Below are 13,260 nucleotides of genomic sequence, written 5' to 3' on the forward strand. Positions count from 1 at the left end.
ACAGATGACAAAACTGAGACCCAGAGGGTTTTCTTGCCCAAGGTCACACAGCTAGAGTGTGACAAAGCCAACATTCAAACCCAAGTAGTCCAACACATTAATTATTACACCTTACTGTCTTTATTGTAAGAGAGGAGGGAAAACACAGTATATGAGCTGCTTTTCAAACTGAACACAAACATAAGTACTCACTTTTCTGCCAAGTCACCTTGAGACTACATTACAATAAGATAGTAATTATTCCAACTGAGCAACTGGGATGTGAAGTATATAAGCACAGACAAAACATTCCATGTTATAGCAATTAAAATTTTTTTTAATTTGTTTTAATGTTTATTTATTTTTGAGACAGAGAGAGAGCATGAACAGGGGGAGGGTCAGAGAAAGAGGGAGACACAGAATCCGAAACAGGCTCCAGGCTCTGAGCTGTCAGCACAGAGCCCGACACGGGGCTCGAACCCACAGACCGCGAGATCATGACCTGAGCCAAAGTCGGATGCTTAACCGACTGACCCACCCAGGCGCCCCCAAAAATTTTGTTTTTAATCTAGTGAATATAGACCCCAAATTGCCAAGCTTTCCTGGAACTGCCATTCCCTTCTGTTTGTGTTTCCAGGTCACTTTGCATTAACTTTTTTTTTTTTTTTTTTTTATATTTACCTTTGAGAAAGAGAGACAGAGCATGAGCGAGCAGGGAAGGGGCAGAGAGAGAGGGAGAGAAGTAGGCTCCAGGCTCTGAGCTGTCAGCACAGAGTCAGATGCAGGGCTCCAATCCTCGAACTGAAGTTGGATGCTTAACCGACTGAGCCACAGTACAATGCCAGGCCTCTTGACCAGTAGGTCAGTTTAGGTAGTGGGAGACAAGTTTCATTACAGTGAGATCTGTGTTGTAAAAGCTAATGCAAAGTGGGGGCACATGGGTGGCTCACTTAAAGAGAACAGAGGAATAAGATTAATAAAATCAGGTGTAGTTAAGTATGTGATAATGAGCTCAGTGTAGAACTTACCGGGTTTAGAGATGCCCTCATGAGACATTCAACCGGGGATAAACTCTAGGGCCTGGAGATCAAAAGACATCAGGGCAGATTTAGGAGTCGTCAGCACATATGTGGTACAGAAAAGAAGAGGCAGCAGAAAGAACTCTAAAGAACCTTAACATGTAGCCGGTGAATGAAGGGAACCTGGATATACACTGGGGGAGATAAATACTGGGGTAGGGGGTGGACTCTAGGAATGCTAAGGGAAAAGAAATTTTTAAAGAAGAGGGGGTAATGAACAGCAGCAAAGGCCATGAAAGGGTAAGATCTGAATAAAATATGGTGGATTTGGCAATTCGTGACTTTATGACAAAGGTGAAGAAATCGGATTTCAGAAAAGTGATGAGCAAATATGAAAAGAAGACAATAAATCATTTACTCAAGGTTAGTTTCCCAGAATGTGAAAACTGAGTTCCTTACATGTGGAGACTTTATTAGATGCTCACAGATCTGCTAGCAACTCAAAAAAATAAAAACATTCTGTCCTTAAGTTAGTTCTTATTCAATTGCAGCATTTTTATATCAAATAGAAATACTAAATAATAAATGTAAGTTATTTTTCTAGGCACCATTATGGATATTAACATATTATTTAATCACAACTCTATGAAGTATGTATTATTCCTAACTTACAAATGAGATGACTAAGGACAGAGAAGATAAGGTCAAGTAATAACTTGCCCAAGGTCAAAGTAGTAGTAGAATGGTCAAAACCAAAATTCGACTCAGGAGAGTTAAGAGGGAGGGAAGGGAATATAGGAAGCAAGAATTAACAGATGAGAGCTGTAAATATTATTGGCTAACTGGCTGTAGCTTAATTTCTACTTAAGAACTTTTTTTTTTGAGATGGGGATGGGGGGGAGAGGGAGAGGAACAGAGGGGGAGGGGGAGAGAGGGGAGGAAGGGAGGGAGAGGGAGGAGGGAGGGAGAGGGAGGGGGGAGAGAGAGGGAGGGGGGGAGAGAGAGGGAGGGGGGGAGAGAGAGGGAGGGGGGAGAGAGAGGGAGGGGGGAGAGAGAGGGAGGGAGGGAGGGAGAGAGAGAGAGAGAGAGAGAGAGAGAGAGAGAGAGAGAGAATATGAATATCTTAAGCAGGTTCCACACCCAGCAAGAAGCCCGACTAGGGGTTTAAGCTCACAACCCTGAGATCAGGACCAGAGCTGAAAACAAGAGTCAGAAGCTTAACCAACTGAGCCACCCGGGTGTCCCAAGAACTTATTTTTAATTTAAAAGGCAATTTGTGTCTTCTCTCATCTCGCAATCCTACAGTGCTAGGGCCTTTGTTTTTTAACAGCCCTTAATGACACTTAGTTTCTGTACTGCATTATAATTTTATTTCTCTTACTGAACTACAAGTTGCTTGAAAATGGAGCTATATCTTATTTATCTTTGTATCCCTATTCCCCCAATCTTGAAAGTAAAACATCCTCGATAAAAATTGGTTCTATGAATAATCACTTTTCTTTCCTACAGTTTCTGGGGGCTTCAAAAACTATTTTTAACTATATTTAACTGTTGAGTAGGGCTGAGGTCTCTTAGATTCTACTTAGATTATCTACATTCACAACATTTTCAGATCATTCAAATTACTGACTTTGGCAGAAATACCCTTCTAAAAATCTAATATAATTCTCCTGGATAAAAACCATTTAAAAGCGGGGTGCCTGGGTGGCTCAGTCAGTTAAGCGTCTGACTTCGGCTCAGGTCAGAGCTGTGAGTTTGAGCCCCACATCAGGCTCTGTGCGGACAGCTCAGAGCCTGGAGCCTGCTTTGGATTCTGTGTCTCCCTCTCTCTCTGCCCCTCCCCTGCTCACACTCTGTCTCTCTCTCAAAAAATAAATAAACACTAAAAAAAAAAAAATGCATAAAAAACCAAACAAAACCATTTAAAAGCTCCCTAGCATCTACTGGTCAAAGGTCATAGCTCTGTTCTCTAACCTTATCACTAACACACCCCACCTGACTCCAACAACCAATCCACTAGTATTTCCCCAACAGTATATTGGGCAGAACTTGACACCATGCACTTACCAGGTGAACTCCTTCTCTGTCAAAACACAGCCGAAATTCTCCTTTCTGAAGCCTATTCCTAGTTGCAATTTTTCTTTTCTGTTTTTGCTCTCTCCCTCCCTACACTGTTAATTTCCTACAAAACAAACTCCTCAAGGCAACACTCATCTTTTTTATCCTTAGGTCTGGCAAGCAGCAGCTCAGTGTTTATTAGAGCATAATTCAGTACATCTGCTGGTACTATGTATACTACTGACCCACTATCAAAAGTAATGATTTTAGGTTGTTTTCCATTGGCAATAGTGAATGGTGCACCTCTCTAGGTCACCTCTGAATTCAAGATTAACATCTACCTTCATTACCAGCTAATCATAATCACCATCACTAAAGACACAAAAAGCCCCTCACAGTATCAAAACCCTTTGTGTCTTGAGCGCAACAAACCAACAAGGCATATTCACAGCTATTGCAAAATGTATGAAAGGAAACACTACTTAAAAAGCTTTGGACTGGCTCCGATTTAAGGATGTGAAACGAACTAAAATCACACACTTCTGGGGCAATGTCTTTGACCTTTTTATCTGTAGGCACATACTACACATATAAGGCTACTTTTGTCTACTTTTATAATGTCCACCTTTTAAAAACCTGCTTTGTCAAAGAGCAGCTAGGTCGGGTTTTAGGAGAACCCATGAGTATCTACAATCTTTGTGCCGGTCTTGAGGCTTCTGACAAATCATCTGAACAGTTAACGTTTTAGTTCTCATATATATATGCCACCTCGGCATGCCTGGAACAGAACGTACTTTAACAAGTCTTGTCACAAGGCACAATGTGTTATGAGGAGATCTTCACATTTCAGCCTAGAATAACAGTCTTTGCAGTTATCTTCAAGCTGCTTCACCCATGTTACTTAATCCTAGGGCTTTATTATCTGCATTGCACAGATGGGGAAAGAGGAGGGAAGGAAGGGATAAAACGACTTGGCTGAAGAGGCCCCACAAAGTCACTAAACGAGCCTTCATTTTATCAGCTGCTAATCCTCTTTTCAAAGAACCATTTTGTTTGAGGAACTTTCACTGACAGCAAACAGAACAGTGGGTCAAATTGGTCATTAGCTTTTTTACTTGTTTAGTTTGAATAGCATAAGATTCCTAGGCCTCTGTGTTATGATAGCTATAGGAGAGGAGTTTTGATGGAAGTTCTCTCTGAATCCAAGTTCATAAATCTACCTCTAACTTCTTCTAAATTTCAAGATAGCTTGACTTCAAGTTTAACTCTAAAAGCATTTTTGTCACTCTCCAGATCTCTCACTCTTTTCAAGTTTTATTCAATCTCCTAAATGTGTCAATTCATACCTACCTTTCAGCTCAAGATCAAGCTACCAGAATTTTCTCCTACCTAAAGAGTAAACCAATTCCTCCTGAGCCATGCAATGTTCCAAGGCATCCATCTTTCACCACCAACTCTACAGCCAGACTCTAATCTGTGTTAGGGAAGCCCTAGCAATTTCAAACTCCAGGCCGCTTCCTCTCAGTTTAGATCCACTCTTGGAGGAGTGCCTCTTCTAATCCTCTCCCCCATTATGCCCCACCCACGAAAGGGAAATCTCGATTCTCTCAGATTCAACAAGAACTGTATCAGAGTTGCAAGTAATGACAATCTGGCAATCACAACTACGGACCTTGAAATGAGCTAATAATCTAAAGATCGCCACATTACACGTGCTAGGAACAAATTATTTAGCAGATTCCATTTCTTGGGCCCAAGTGGCTTGCAAAACAGGGCGATCAGCATAGGCTCAAAAGCGGGCAGGGAGCTCACAATTCGGCTTACCGTTCTCTACTGTTAAAATTCTACACCAAAATATTTCCACACTTGCCAGCCTTTTGGATGATGTAAGCTCTTCCCCTTGACTTTTAACTAGACCTCTATCGGGGATCTCTTCCCCCGCAGCAGCCACGGGCCGCTCAGTCAGTAACTCATTCTAAGGACTGCCTCTTGCGGCTCGCCCCTACAAATCCCGAAGCCCGCATGCCCCGCAGCCTCCGCTAGCGACACACCGCAGCCCCAAACTGGCCATCCCCTCCTCCCCCACGTCGCTCGTCATCCCACGCCAGGCGCCACCCTCTCTCCATCCGGGAGAGGATTTGGGACTCCGCGGTCCGGATTCCTCCCGGGGGCGCAGCGCTGCGACCGCTGGCGGGAGCGGACCCGCGCTGGCACCTACCTCCCACCTCCTCCTCCAGCCACGGCCGGGGTCAAAGCTCGCCCGCCTCCTCCAACGGCCCCAACGGCCGCGCCAAGCCTCTCGCAGAGGAGCGGGGCGCCGAGCCAGGTGCCGGCGCTCACCTCCGCACCCGCCCTCTGGCTCCCAGCCGGCGCCCACCCCAGGCCCCGCCGGTGCCCCCGCCCCTCTCCGGGCGGGCGCGTCACAATCCCCGTTCGCGTGGCGGGGGGGGGGGGAGGGGAAGAGTTCTCACCGTCACCGCCCCCGAGAGCGGCGGGGGAGGCACCGCTCTCCGTCTTAAGCCGACTCTCGAAGCCCTGGGGGCCCGCACAGGCGCCGCGGCACGCAGCGCCCCGCGCCTGCGGCCCCGCCTCCGCCTCGGGCTCCCGCCTTCCCCGCCCTTGGCCGGGCTCCGCTCCTCCCCTCGCGGCCACCCCCAGCCTGGGCAGGTTCGCTAGGTTCCCACCCCGCCCCCGCGCCGCCGGCGCCGCAGGCTCAGCCGCCTCCCATTGGCTCCTCCGGTTGCTAGGCGATGAACAACCGCGGCTTGCATTGGCCCCCAGAGTCTCCTCCACCCCCTCCAAAAAAACCTAGAGAAAAAGAAAACCTTATCCCTAGAGCTGGAGAGGGATGCGGGCGCAGCTGCGGCTGCGGCACCTGTTACGCCCTGTGATTCACCCGGGCCCTGCTCCCCGCCCCCTCCTTACGCCCGCGGGGCTGGGGCCCCCGGGCTCCGTGGGGGAAGCGGGTCGTGGCTGCTTCAAGGCACGTGTTCCGAGCCCCAGTGAACCCCAACACCCACCCTAGAAGCAAAAATGAAGCATCCTAGAAGAGCCACGTGCGCTGGCAAAAGTGGAGAAATAAACCGAACAACAGCCGGCACCCAGAATTAGGTCAGGCCCGGGGGAAGGGAGGTTCAAGCGGGGGGAATCATGGATGCAAACAACCCAACCCGGGGAAAGTTACATGTAAAATTAGGGCAAAGAAACGGACCTGGGCAGAAGACAGCGAGAAAACTGACGATGGCACTCGTGAACTAGAAGTTTATGCAGAAATGTCCCACACCCACTCAGCAAAATATGTGCAGAGAAAATGACTGCCTGTGTTGCTCCCGTAGCGGGGGGTCAAACCGGCTCCTCCCCTCTTCCATAGCAGCCTAAAATTCTCCAGGGAGGAAGAGGGGCCGGGGAAAGGAAAGAGATCAGATAGTGAAGTCGCAGGCATAGGAGCGGAGTTAGAAAAAACACAAAGATGTGCTTTGATGGATTTTGTTTGTTTTTAGTGGAGCCAATGGATTTACTCAAGAGGAGAGAAACAGGTTTGGTATTTTAAGGAGGCTCCTGAGAGCTCTCGGAAACCTAAATTGAGACAAAAACAAATATTAACACTGAAGAACAAGGGAGGGTGTAGTGCTCCCACCTCCCCCGCCCCCAATGTACACGCACAGACCCCCAATCCTGGATGAAAGATCAAGGCGAGAAAGTGAGCACACCATGGTGACAGCTTCAGAGTCCAATGAAATCCTCTTTGCTTTTGGCCTAAGCCATCAGGAGGCTGGCTAGATGTTGTTAAGCATAGGTGAATGACAGCCAAATAGCCTGTTAGGGGTCATCATTGCAAGCTCGCTATTAGCGCAGGGCTGATGGGGAGGAAGAAACCAATTATCACCAAAGATTACTTACCTATCCCCTAACCCAGACTACCGATACGGGGGCGAGGCGCTTAGTCCTGTTCCCAAGAAGGGTTTTGAAATTTCAACTATCCATCCCTCAAAATCCCACACCCCTCCCCATCCTAAGAAGCAACTTAATATGACAGTTTTTCCTTGAAATACCAAGGCTTCATTTTGGCCATCTCCCCTCACAGTTAAAAAGGGAGTGCTCGCTCTTCAACAGGTATAAGAGTTGAGCTCAAGCAATTCAAAAAGCAGCCTCTGGCACACCCTATTGTGACCTAATCACTAACAGACTTGGATTCTAAGAAAAGAAGGCTTGGGTCAGGCTGAGGTCTGGAAATTCAGTCGTGCCCCCACCCCCGAGGATGAATCAGGTCAGTCTGAATAAAACAGTGGTCTTCGATTTTTTGGTTTCAGGAACCTCTTTCCATTCCTAAAAATGATAGAGGGGCCCAAAGAGCTGTTGTTTATATAGGTTATATTGACACTTAGCGTACTAGAAATTAAAACAGAAATTTAAAATGTTTATTTAAAAAAATAAAAATTACATCTTAAATAAGCACATTTTAATGGAAAATAAGTATATATTCCCCCAATATAGTAAAGAGTGATATTAATTTGAAAGTTTGCAGATATCTTTAATGTCTGGCCTAATGGAAGACAGTTTGATTATTCCATCTGCTGAGTTCAATCTGTTGCACTATTTCAGGTCACCTTCACTACATGCTCAAAAAAGAATGGTAGTAAAAAGGGCAAATAACATTGTAGCATTATGATTAAAATTGATTTGACTGCACACTTCCTGAAAGGGTCTTGGGGATCGCCACCCCCCTCCAGGGTTCCTAAGATTACACTTTGAGAACAACTGGTCTGATACTCTGTCCCTCTTTGTTAACTGGTTTAGGACCTGAGCATGTGACCTAATTCTGGTGAGTAATAATGTGAAGTAAGAGGGTGTGGGACTTGGAGGAAGAGTTTTATCCCTGAGAACCCATAAGAATTCTTTTCCTTACCTCTTGCCTTGGCCATCCTCCAGTGAGCAAGATGTGTTTGGAGCTGCTGTGGTATATCCCTCAATAGTGAGAGAAAAACAAGAAGAATTCAGGAAAAGCAACCCAGAACCCAGACATCACTGAGTAGGGCTCTGCATACCTGCATACTCCTCACATGCTTATTCACTGATGTATCCCCGGTGCCTAAAACAGTGCCTGGTACTTAGTTGTTGGTGCTCAATATTTATTTGGTGAATAAATAAACATAACTTCAAATGAGTGGTTTTCATTTCAAAGTAATCACTTTGGCAGGCCGTATACATGACCTATTCCATTGATGCTGCTGGAAAAGTATCACACCAGTAGGCACTGAATTTATTGAAAAAAAAATTTTTTTTTGAGAATGAACCTGATTTTTGAGACAATCCAAAAGTTATTCAGAGCCAAATCTGATGAACACATTCTGGAGCCATGCTAAAATGCCAAACCTGTGTTTTCCAACTAAGTTGCTGCATTTGAGTAGATAAAGTTCAAAAAACAAGATGTGTTTGATTTTCTAAGGCAGTAAACTGACTCGGAACATAATTGCAAAGAGGAGTTCTAAAAATGTACACCAATAACAAGTTGCAGAAAAAGTATATTTAAATGTATATGTGTTTGTGTGTATGTGTGAATGAACCTCTTCCAAAATGTCTGCAGACTACAGACATTGCCCCTACTACATGCCCCTACTACATCGGTTTTTCAAAAATGAAAATCAGATCCTTTCTGTCCCCCACCCCCGATTAAGAACGTTTAATGGCCTCTTGTTGTATTTAGCATGACATGAACTTCCTAACCAATTATACACACACGATCTGGCTCCCATCCCCCTCTTGGTAATCTCACTATGGCACACAAAGTCCCAGCCACAGTGGTGCCCTTTGTGGCACTCTGTCCCTTGAACCTGCCATTCAGTTTTCTTCCCACAAGGTTTAAACTCTGATTCTTTTTCATCATTCAGACCCCACTTTCAAATATAAAGTAATCTTTCTTTGGGCTTGGTTCTATTTGTTTACTTGTTTCCTTGCTTGTGGTCTGTCTCCCCCGACTGGGATGGAAGCCTCATGAAGACAGTGATCTTGGTTGTGTTCGCCTTTGCAGCCCCTCCATGCCTGCCCTGGAGGGTTGCTAACCAAACTATTAATAGTGAGATTGGGAGGGAAGGAGGGAGATAGGAGGGAAGGAACATTTGCTTTACATTTTATTAGCTTCTGTTATACATGAATTTTTACAAGTATTACAAGTATTTACAAGTAAATTACAAGTATTTACTTGTAAATTACAAAAATTTACAAGTATTACAATGTATTATTATAACTTTAAAATATTTCTATTTTACAGAAATAAATAGGTTCTGACTTTAGAATATGTATTAAATTAATAATTCACTCCCTATTTACTCATACGCATGCCTTAGAAACCACTGTTTCAAATACCACAGCAAACATTCAGGCCACACAGCTTCTATTAATGTGTATATTCAAATCTGGATAATAATGGACAAACTTATAAAGCCTTTCTGTTGTAATTCATACCATCTGGACTGTTTCAATAACAGCAACCATTTCTGGACCTAGAGGAGAATATTTCTTGTCAGAGCCTGTAGGCTGTAACAGATGAGAAGATGGGCTGAGTCACTTCTCCTTAATGGCTACACTTTTATTATTTCTGTGTTCTGGACAAGACCATCTTTCCAGGGGTGGCAGGGTGGATAAACAAAATCTTACTGGATATTGTGCTAGCAATTCTCTTACCCATGGCCTCATTTTATTTACAAGATCAATTTAAGGCTGTTTGTAACTAACTGCAAAATACTGTAGGACAGGTTCCAAGGCCCAAAAACTTCAGAGTCCTCCTTGTGGGCTCAGTGGTCTGGGAGTCCTCCATAGAGGAGAGAGAACTGTGGCAATCTTCACCCTGCAAGCTTGACAAAAAGCTGAGACCAGCCACCGGCTCTGCTTTCTGACTTCTAAAAGGTGGCCTTATACTTGGCTGGATTTGGCTCCCTTAGCTATCTGACTGAATCTCTACATCATGCCGCATTTCCAAACATGATTCATTCCTGGCAAATCCCTTTGGATTTTGGCCACTTGTAGTCTGGCTTGAAATGAGAGTCCTGTGCCACTTGCAAAGTCCTGGCTAAGTCTGCAGGGAAACAGACCGCTGTGGTGCCTTTTTCCTTTCATCTCCACTCAGGTGAAAATCTCCAGAAAAGAAAACTGCCCCTTCACATTACCTGTCCCACCCTACTCTGCCACATACAAACGTACAGAACAGTGTGCAATTACCTGATGCCTGACAATCTTCCAGGTATTCCATTCTTAGTGCTTTAGATTTTTGTCTAGTCTGCTGAGTGTTTTGCTCTAGTATTTTTTTTAATGTTTTTTTTTTTTAAATAGTTTATTTACTTGGGGAGTGAGAGCACAAGCAGGGGAGAGGCAGAGAGAGAGGGAGACAGAGAGAATCCCAAGCAGGCTCCGCACTGTCAGTGCAGAGCCCAAAGTGGGACTCAATCTCACGAACTGTGAGATCATGATCTGAGCTGAAATCAAGAGTCAGACACTCAACAAACCAGGCACCCCTAGTATTTTTTTTTTTTTTTTTTGGTGAAATGGTTCTTTTTGAGCAAGAATGCCTGATGAATTTATTAAGCTCTAACACTTTGGTTTCCAACTCTCCCATTTGTCCCCAAATCAATTTGTTAATTTAAAAATATGCCATGCAAAACTTGATTATGCATAAATCACTCAAACAATTATAAGATATTATCAAGAAAGGTTGTAAGATATCAACTGGAGTAGTTCTCAAAACCTTTATTTCTGGGAAAGAAACATACCTCCTTTAGTAAATACAGTGAACATGCATGTAACACACACACACACACAATGGGCAAGCATTTTGAGCATTAATAGGGACTGTCTTGAATTCTGATATAAAACATTTGGATCACATTAACATAAGTCGTTGACACAAACTCATCTTCTTTAGTATCTACGCATACTAAGTATAACGTTTTTTATATTTTTACTGAATATATATATATATATATATATATATATATATATAAATAAAGGAATATTACTTGGCTACAAAAAGAATGAAATCTTGCAACAACATGGATGGATCTAGACAGCATAATGTTAAGAGAAATAAGTCAGTCAGAGAAAGATAAATACTGTATGAATTCACTCCTATGTGGAATTTAAGAAATAAAACAAAGAAAAAAGAGATACACCAAAAAGCAGACTCTTAACTATAGAGAACAAACTGATGGTTACCAGAGGGGAGGTGGGTGGGGGGATGGGTAAAATAGGTGAAGGGGATTAAGAGTTCACTTACTATGATAAGCACTGAGTAATGTCTAGAACTGTTGAATTGCTATATTATACACCTGAAACTAATATAGCACTGTATGTTAACTGTATTAGAATTTTAAAAATAATAACAAAATAAAAAGATTAAAACTTACCAATCACACATATCTCCTGTTGGGTCTCTCCTTCGGCCAGCCACCTTGTTTTTACTCGGGCCCTCTACCCCATCCCCTCCAGTACATATACACACTCATGCACAAAGCTAACCTTGCAAACTGTGGTGACTTCTAAGCCTTTCTCAGAGCAGTTTGGCTCATTCTACTCTTCTAAACTTGCAAATTTAAACCCAGAGCACCGATCAGCCAACAAAACACCCTCCAAGGAAGTGGGGGTGGAGGGACTATAAATGACCCCAAATGCTTTTTAGTTATACTGAAACCTATTTAAAAACCACAGAGCACAAAAATCCAGCCTTGACTTGAACAGTTCTGATTTAATTCTGCACCAACGCACCCTTTTATTTCACATAGTCCTAGTCTCCCTCCTCTTATTTGAAATTTTCCCTAATGGCTCAGTGAATATTTATTGAATGATTACCATGGACCAAGCATTGAGGGATATAAGGTCCCTGTTCACAACAGGAACTCAGAATCTCCCAGGAACACAGGACAATGACAGTCCTGTAGGGAAGAAGTAGACTGTACCACAGGCTCTTGAGTCAGACTTTCTGGGCTGAAATACTGCCCAGCCACCTGAGTCCATATTGACATTACTGAGCTCCCAAACCAGCCTGAGGCTTCCTTCCCCTGGACATTCAGTTTAGTAAACAATAAATGCTTTGTGGTCTAAGTCACTACTAGTTAGGCTGTGTGTTCCTTGCAGCCCAAAGCATCCTGATAGTATTCTCATAAAGTAATCTGAGGGTATGATATTTCATTTTATTGGTACAAATGTACTCAAGTGTCACAAGTGGAAATAGTCAAGTGAGCAAAAAGTCAGTGAAAAATGAAGTATGGGAATTATTTACAAAGGACTGATTGAGTGGAATAATTAAATAAAGTAGCAAAAATATGGAACTTTCTGTCATTTGAATTATAATATATATCTAGGATATTAACATTTTTCTACATTATATTTTATTTCTTAATTAGGCCATAAAAATTATAACATATTGATAAATATAACTTTTTACAAAATTTTTTGTTATTCTGAAAATTTTAGGCCACACTATGTTTTTTTTTTTTTTTCCTAGTACTTGCTTTATGTTACAGATATTTTCCAGGAAAAGTCGTATGTAAATAATGTATTTAGAAATCAAATTTTATTCTAAAGCTCCTAGTGAAACTAGGTGTTTCAAAGAAAATTATGATAAATCTTTTTGTATGGTAAATGACATCTTTGTAGAACAAATAATCTCTTTATCACTTATCCATTCTATAAGATAGTATTTTAAATATGCTGGATATCCTTAAAAGGGTTTTACCTATCATCATTTTAAACCCAGACTTTTATATAACTATTTTATTTATTTATTTATTTATTTATCTATTTATTTTAAATGTTTATTTATTTTGAGAGAGAGAATGATCAGGGGAGGGACAGAGAGAGGGAGAGAGAATCCCAGTCAGGCTCCACACTGTCAGTGCAGAGCCCAACTGAGGGCTCAATCTCACGGACAATGAGATAATGGCCTGAGCTGAAACCAAAAGGTGGATCCTTAACCAACTGAGGCACGAAGGCTCCCCTGTGTAACTATTTTAATGAAGAGTTTTCTCTAATATGAATCGGGTTACAGAAGGCTGAGGTGTTGAAATGAACAGTTCATATCCTTTTATTCTGCAACTAGCATTTCAATTTTACGTTACTTTTAAATTTCCTTTTGATTTCATTATTTATATTTTGCCAGACAAAGTTTCTTTTCCTGCATTGTTAGCGAGGAAGAAATCTGGAGGCTTGCCTCCTG

General features: G+C 42.8%; 1 protein-coding gene and 1 long non-coding RNA gene across 15 annotated transcripts in view; one reads left to right on the top strand and one right to left on the bottom strand.

Moving 5' to 3' along the window:
- LOC102968749 (SSX family member 2 interacting protein) overlaps positions 1 to 7,165 on the bottom strand; it is a 40,172-nt gene extending 33,007 nt beyond the window's left edge. For 3 of the 13 annotated variants that reach the window (XM_042997702.1, XM_042997688.1, XM_042997691.1), the window contains exons 1-2: positions 6,957 to 7,164; positions 1,008 to 1,059 (exon numbers count right to left, since the gene is read on the bottom strand). The gene's annotated coding sequence lies outside the window, so the exon portion shown is untranslated. Of the gene's footprint in view, positions 1 to 1,007; positions 1,060 to 5,274; positions 5,436 to 5,527; positions 5,666 to 6,956 lie in introns of those variants that run through there. The other 10 variants (XM_042997700.1, XM_042997699.1, XM_042997689.1 and 7 more) reach the window with 6 other exon arrangements.
- Positions 7,166 to 7,275: 110 nt separating this feature from the next.
- LOC122241476 overlaps positions 7,276 to 13,260 on the top strand; it is a 62,998-nt gene continuing 57,013 nt past the window's right edge. For both annotated transcript variants that reach the window (XR_006221645.1, XR_006221644.1), the window contains exon 1: positions 7,276 to 7,323. This is a non-coding gene — a long non-coding RNA (uncharacterized LOC122241476). The remainder of the gene's footprint in view (positions 7,324 to 13,260) is intronic.

The sequence above is a fragment of the Panthera tigris genome, chromosome C1 (assembly GCF_018350195.1).
Source record: "Panthera tigris isolate Pti1 chromosome C1, P.tigris_Pti1_mat1.1, whole genome shotgun sequence".
In the NCBI taxonomy this organism is placed as follows: Eukaryota; Metazoa; Chordata; class Mammalia; order Carnivora; family Felidae; genus Panthera; species Panthera tigris.